The sequence below is a fragment of the Pinus tabuliformis genome, chromosome 5_2 (genome assembly GCF_031772625.1).
Source record: "Pinus tabuliformis cultivar Carrire ecotype Pingquan chromosome 5_2, CPIR1, whole genome shotgun sequence".
NCBI lineage: Eukaryota > Viridiplantae > Streptophyta > Pinopsida > Pinales > Pinaceae > Pinus > Pinus tabuliformis.
In genome coordinates this window covers 850,448,484-850,456,081 of record NC_142306.1, presented here as the reverse complement: position 1 = coordinate 850,456,081, position 7,598 = coordinate 850,448,484, and the positions used below count along the sequence as shown (strand labels likewise).

At 38.5% G+C, this 7,598-nt stretch overlaps 1 pseudogene; it reads right to left on the bottom strand.

The window, feature by feature from the left end:
• Positions 1 to 4,650: 4,650 nt before the first annotated feature.
• LOC149161971 (alpha-aminoadipic semialdehyde synthase pseudogene) lies at positions 4,651 to 6,300 on the bottom strand (annotated as a pseudogene).
• Between the last annotated feature and the right edge of the window lie 1,298 nt (positions 6,301 to 7,598).

The window sequence follows — 7,598 nt, the reverse complement described above, 5'->3', positions numbered from 1 at the left end:
AGGGGCAGGGATATTATTAGGCCTGCCATCACTATATTTGCTACTCATTTTTTGACATTGCAATCTATGCTTTCCCAAAATAGAAACTTGCAAAAGATGTTTTCCAGTGATGAATGGAATCAAAGAATTTGGTCTAACAAACCAGAAGTCAAAGAATTGAAAAAGAAAGTTAATGAGGAAACTTTTTGGAGGAAGGCAGCAGAGATTGTGAAGCTTGTTGAGCCACTGGTTAAGGTGTTGCAGTTGGTGGATGGGGAAAGGTTGGCTATGGCCTTCATTTATGATGCTATGGATCAAGCAAAGGAGAAAATAAAGAGGGCATACAAGGATAGAGTGGCTAAGTATGGGCCCATTTGGGCAACCATTTATGAAAGATGGAACAATCAACTCCATCGCCCTATACATGCAGTTGGGTATTTTTTGAACCCATGGTATCATTACAAAGCTAGGGAGTCAGGAGCTTTGAGGGGGGAGGTCAGAGATGGACTGATTGACTGTATTGATCACATGATCCCATTGGAGTCTAATCAGCTGGAGATACACCGACAGGTCACAACCTTCAACAATGCCTCGGGTACCTTTGGGAAGAACTTAGCAAAGATTGCAAGAGAAGTAGATGAGCCAGGTAAACAAAAATTTCAATTTTCAAATTCTTAATAGTTTTACTTTTTTTTTTTTAAATTTTGTTAAATCGTTTATAATTTGAAAGTTGGATATAATTTGTAATTTTATTGAGCTAACTCATTACACTCCTATGTCTTTTGTAGCACAATGGTGGGAGGCTTTTGGTGGCCATTTTCCTGAATTGCAGAAGTTTGCAATTCGTATTTTGAACCAAACTTGCAGTGCTACTGGGTGTGAGTGCAATTGGTCTGTCTTTGAGAGGATTCACACAAAGAAGAGAAACCGTTTGGATCAAAAACGGTTAAATGATCTAGTCTATGTCCAATACAACCTCCGGCTCAGACGAAACCAATTGCTGAAAAAAAAAACTTGATTCAGATCCCATTGTGTTGGAAGACATTGATCCAACATCAGATTGGGTAGTGGAGAGTCATCCAACAGAGTTTGATCCTGATGAGGATCTTGATTTAGATTTAGATATCGAGGCATTAGTCGAACATGATGTTCAGTTGAATGCAGATCCCAATTCACCTGTACTACCAGCCTCGGTCTCACAGCCAGCAAGGACTCCAGTTGCAGGCGCTTCCTCTGCTCAGCCACGACAGAAGCACATTCACATATCTTCTCTATCTCTGCTTGCATCTGCTGCAGTTGCACATTCTGCTAGTGGTACCTCTTCTACAGTTGCAGTTGGAGATGATGATGATGAAGAGGAGCCATGGGGCCCCCTGTCTGACTCTAATGATGATCCAGAGATTGATCGACATGATCTTGGCTCCTCTGGCAGTAGCTACTAGCCAGTAGTACTAGAGTTTGGTCATAGTTTACTTTTGTTGTAGAGGCCATTTCTAGCCTCCTTGGTTATGTGTTTTTTGTTTTGAATCTTTGATCATGTATGCATTGCCATTGGACAGTGCACTAGGTGCCATTTTGATATAATGGATATATTCATGAGCCTACTTTGATCATATGTTGTCTTCCATCTATATTATAATGTTGTGTGTTTGGAAACATGAATGAAAATATTTAAAATTATGTTTTTTTATAAAAAATAATAATTATTTAATGTATTTTTTACAACGACCGAGTCATTGAAATCGAGTCGGCCGAGTCGATACCGAGTCGGAGTCGGAGTCGGAGTCGATCCTTGGTCGAGTCCGAGTCCGACTTAAAGTTTTAAAACATTGATACATACATCATCTTGATTCTCCTTTGATAATCCTTTGATGTGGCCCTTCTTGCTTCATCTTATCTTTCATGCATATCATTATTTTCTTGAAACCCATGAATGGGATTCCTAATGAGACATTTGGTTTGGTCCATGAACCTTCTTTTGAAGATTGTATCGCAGGATCTTAAAGATCCTTGCCTTACAAATGTTTCCTTTCTTTTGATGATGTAGGTCTTCTAAGATTATTATCATGATCAATTTTATTTCATCATGTATGAGGTCCTATACTAGGTATGCTTCTTCTACATGAATATCTTGAGCTATATCTGCCATGCTCCTATGTTCTAGAAGATATTTCTACTGATGCATTTTTTTTGTTCTTATCATAAATGCTACATCTACATGAGTATCTAAAACTCTATGTACATCATGCTGCTATATTCTAGAGGATGTTTCTAGTCATGCAATTTTAATTTATTCCTACATGCTCCTATTGTACTCAAAACTTTGAAAGAAGTCTAGAAGTAAAGAGTTTGACCTAGTCATAGTAGAGATCTGAAGGATATTCCTTCTTTTCCTTCTTTCCTTCTTCTTTCATCTTTTGAGTTATATGAGCTTCTTCCCTCTTTATTTTGTTGTTGTTTTCCTTCTTAATCTTAGGAAAATTCCTTTTGTAGTGTCCATATTCTTGGCATCCAAAGCATTGGATCTTGGATATGTCTATTGTTTGTTCTTCATGGACCAAACTTTCCAAATTTACCCTTTCTTTTGTCCATGGTAGCAAATGCTTTCTTAAGTATGGTTTCCTTTGTTTTTCATAGGGACCACATTTCGCTGAGGGTGGTTGTTTCCTTCTTGGAATATATTCTAGATGTGAAGTTCCCCACTCCTTAGGTAAAGCATTGAGTACTACAGTTGTCATCTCTCTGTTAGACATGATTTCCCCAAGCTCTTGAAGTTGATCTCTCATTTTAGGGATTTTCATGAAGTAGGGAGCTATTCATTCCTTTGTTATCTTCATCTTGTATAATTCATTCCTCAGAGACATTACTTCTCCAGTTGTGGATACTGAGAATAACTCTACTAGCTTATCATAAATTTCTTTTGATGTCTCAAACTTGGAGACATAAGGAATGAGAGATTCTTTGATTGATTCTATCAGAATCCTTTGAGCTCTTGTCTCATTCTTATTGTACTTGGCTAAGGCTTGATTCTATTACTTAGCAGGGATAGTGATATTCCCTTTGACATGCTCTGGGAGTTCATTCTCCTTGAGTAGTAGATTATTCCTATTCTTCCATGCAAGAAAGTTATTGGTACCTGTTAGCGCTTGAAATTTCACCTCAGGCTGAGAAAGGTAAACCTCAAGGCAACATCAAACCATTCAGCCCCGTAGCTAGCCCTACGGGGCAGGAGAAGGCTCTCTCCGGTCAATCTCGGTAGATCTTCAATTGATGAGATGACCAAACGGGTAACACTGATATTAGGCTAGTAAACTGATTAGAAAGATTGATTTGGGGTTTTTAATTAAATAATGGGGTTTTTCTGGACTGCATGGGCAAAATCACAGCTTGAAACAGAGAAATATAATGAGCAACACAGGTTATCGACTGAGGCAAGGTAGGCAAGACATTTAGCATCAAATCTATTTTTAAACGGGATGGCAAGACTGGTGAGGAGCTAAGGAGGGCAAACAATAACTTTGAATCCTCCTTAAACAGTAGAAAACATTTAAACATGAACAAACTTATAGGCAGAGCATGGTAGGCATGAATTCTTACCTAAACACTTCATTTGTTCAGTTAGAAATGATCATGTAGTGAAATGAAACATAACAGATTACATATGAGACAAGAGAAAAACTTATGCTAAATCATCATGCCACAGGGATCTCAGAAATCAGAGCTGTGAAATTTCATGAAAAATCCCTCTGTCAAAGACTGTACAATGGAGCTTTGTTCTACAACACTCTCATCACTCAGAAAACTCTCCCCTCTCACTCCCTTACACTAAGAATTTACAATTAAAATAATACTATCTGTAGGAAAAACCCATCGACCCAAAACAGGGCGCTGTTTAAACTGACATTACAAAAATTAAAAATGGGCGTTTCATCTAAGCTAAACATAGAACAACCTTTTCCTAAAATCCTCTGATGGCCTGACATATGGAGCGCTGATCCTTTTGAATCAGGACTGAGGATAAAAGTAGGCGAATTGACCCCATCTTCTGCTGTGACAGATGTCTTTAAAACTCTATGATACAGTTGAGCTCGGGGGCAAAAACAATTCATGTATTAAAAATACGATCTAAAATAAATGGGAAAAGACTGCTCTTTCTGCTTTGAACTAAGTATTTACTTAGCCACGTCATGATGTTGGATGCCTCTTCAGCGTCTTCGTCTTCCTCAAGAGAATCGGGATGATGAGCAAAAACATGGCCTTTACGATGTCACTGCAATGCCATAAATGGTCCCTGTCCAGATTTTATGCCGCATATTTTCCTTAGATGAAACGAACACCTTAAATATTGCAACAACTGCCACGTTATTAATATTTTTAATTCATATGCAAACGGTTCATCTTCCCTTTGGCAAATTTTGAACTTCGAAAAAAAAAATATGTCATGAGCTGCTGATGTTGCCAATGAATTTGTTCGCCGAAAGATCTCTGAAAAGAACCTCGAATAGTTGAGTTTTTTCGGATGGAGATAACTACTGCCAAATGTCCAATTCCTGCTGCCACTTCATTCTTTATCCACTGAATTTATGGCTTTGAATCTGGGACTGCCCTGAAAATGACGTTACAGTTCCCAGAACACTGTAAGCAACGCGATGAGCAACAAATGTCACTTCTTTAACTTCTCCAGATTCTAGTTCTATCGCCGCAATGTATGCCAACGAACCAGAGAGTGATGCAAGCAAGAACCACAATATGAGCCAGGAGATCCTTGTCATTAGCGCTGACTTCAATTTCTGCATAACATGGCATCAGATGTCTGACCCAGTTCACATCTAGCCAGGTGAAATGAACCACCGGCAGCCTCAATAATATCCAATGCCTCATTGATGAGAAATTGATCAAATAAGTGTCCATTAAGAGAGACCGATGTTTTGTATTTCTTTCCCACATTAGCATTATCTGAATGATTGGCAGCCTCTTCCCTCATTCGTTTAATATAACCATATAGGGGAGTTAGTTCTCCTTTATGAGCTATACAAGCCTTTCTTATTATAAATCTTCAGGACCTTTAGAAGAAGCCATGCTACCAAGAAACTGGGAAAGAACATCACCAAAATGCTTGGTTGCCTCTTTTGCAACCTCTGTAGGAAGATTGTCAACTGCTAGAAATATAACTCCCTCCCCATTCATATCTTCATGATAAGAACCAGTTAAAGGATCATATCTGAAGAAAGGGCATTCTATTGGGGTTGCTTGCTTTAGACATTCAATTGAGCCCCAATATCACACGTTATATCAGCAATCCCCACAAGGCGATTGAAATTCAATTTCAGCTCTTTCATTTGCTTATTAGTCAACAACCGAGGAAACCGTTTTTCCCAATACATGCAGTTCATTATACATGTGGCGTATGGAGCTATTTTTTCATGGAACACTGGGTAATAAAGTTCTGGGTGTGTGTAATAATCATCTTTATCAAACTGCTTTGAAAGATCCTTGGGTGCAACCATATCCTTGGATGTTACAATACAAGCAAATACTTGAAAATTTTGTCTGGAGAATTTTGATCCCTTTGAAGAGTTTGGTACATTTTTGGTTGACTCAACGAGCTTATGAAGTTCAGATGGATCCACAAAAGTATGAGGTAAAAGGTGTAACATCTCCTGTGCACCCTGTGATACATTTCCTGAACCTGTGAAGACAAAAACCAAAGGAGAGATTGCAGATGGAAGACCTGAAGTAGATATTTCCTCACCAACAGCAATAACTGCAGCCTTAGCAGCACTTAAAGAGGAATACATATATGAAGACCCTAACGAGAGAAATGGAGTGGAATATCCAAGATTTAAGAATCTTTCCCCTAGGCCACGTAAGAAGTCTATCATTCCTGTTCTCCCAGCATATGTTCCAAAGGCCAACAATCTTTTTCCATTCTCTCCAACAATAAGTTCATAATCATATAAAGATACCCGCTGACTAAGAACCTTATCAAGTAATGGCATGTTTTCTGGTTGAGCCTTGTGAGAGTGTGAGAAGAATGCATATGCCCTGTCGGGCAAAATGTTTTCCATCTTGGGTTGTTTGATCCCTAAAATAAGCCCACATTCAGACAAGTCCTCTGAAATTTCACAGCCAACATCTTCATATTGAGCATCTGGATGAATACGTTTAGTGCATGGCTGAACAATTATACGGTCAACTCCATCAACCCTTCCCACGCTATGTAAAAGTCGAGCACAGTGTGAGGGAGTCAAAGGAGCTCTCCTTTCCCACTTGCTGCCAGATTCACGAAGCACGCCAACAACTCTATTTCTCAACATAGCTGAAATCAAGGGTATATGAGGCTATGAATATTTGATCAAGATCTGGACCTGCAACATCAATTTTCCAGCATCAATTTTCCAGAAGAATTCTCTTTCCCGCGCGATCCCTCTCTAACTTCATCCAACACACTTGGAGATTTTTGGTTGCTCATTCAAGGCAGCCTCTGCTACATGAAAAACTGGATTTTGATTTACTTTAGATTCGTCATCTTTGTTTGAAGTAGACTGATCTTGGAAAGATTCAAAGCTTGTCGTGTACGAGTAATGGATGAAGGAGCGGAAGGCATTGTTGATTTGATTATTAAATTGCCAGACTTTGATTGCTGATGATGCTTTGTTTTCTTTGTGCTTTTACAGAGGTAGGAGCTTGAAGTCGCTGCCAGTTGAAGAGCTGAAGAACAAATTACATAATCTAAAAAGCAACATTTAAATGATTTCTTCTTCAAAACCTTGTTTTGAAGAAGAATCAATCTCTGACATGAGACGGAGTCTTTTGAAGAAGAATCAATCTCTGACATGAGACGGAGTCTAACAGTACCTACCAATTTTATTGTTTTCCGTACAAAAAGACATTGATGTATATTCAGAAGAGGAAATTTACTTACTTTATAGTTTTTGAGATGTAATGGATTTGCTTCCTCCTTGAAGCCTTGATGGCTTGTCTTCCCTGGATCTTGATGTTCTTCAATTTTCCTTCTCCAAGTGAACTTGCTTGGTGATGATGTTTGCTTGAAGACTTGTAGCTTGATGTAGGTCCTGCATCATTCTGCTCTTCTTTGTAGGTTCCTTTATGTAAGGCTCTTCTTCAAGATTTGTAGACCTCCTTGATGATTGATGGATTGTATACCCTTCTTATCCTTGAAGTGATTGAGACTTCTAGGCTTGATGCTTCAACCTTGTAGATGCTTCTCCTTGATGAGTGTTCTTGAGTTTCCTTTTCCTTGATGTGTCACCTTAGCTCTGATACCATGTTGAAGAATCTAGGGAAAAGTAGTGTAGTGTGATTCTTCGTTACTTGATAACAATTTATGGAGTCTTTTTAATTTTATTGTTAGCTTATTCTTCTTCTTCTTCTTATTAGTTCTTATGTATGTACTTCATCAAATTGCTGCCAAAACACAAAAACAAGAACACAAGATGTTGTCTCTCTACCAGGGTCAAAACCTCTCTTCTCTTGAGAGGAAAACCATTAGTGAATTTCTCTTATTGAAGCTTCTATCGATCAATGCCAAACCCTATACCCCTAACTAAGAGATTATCCAAGCACAAGTCAAGTATTTACTCCTTTTTTCACCATAT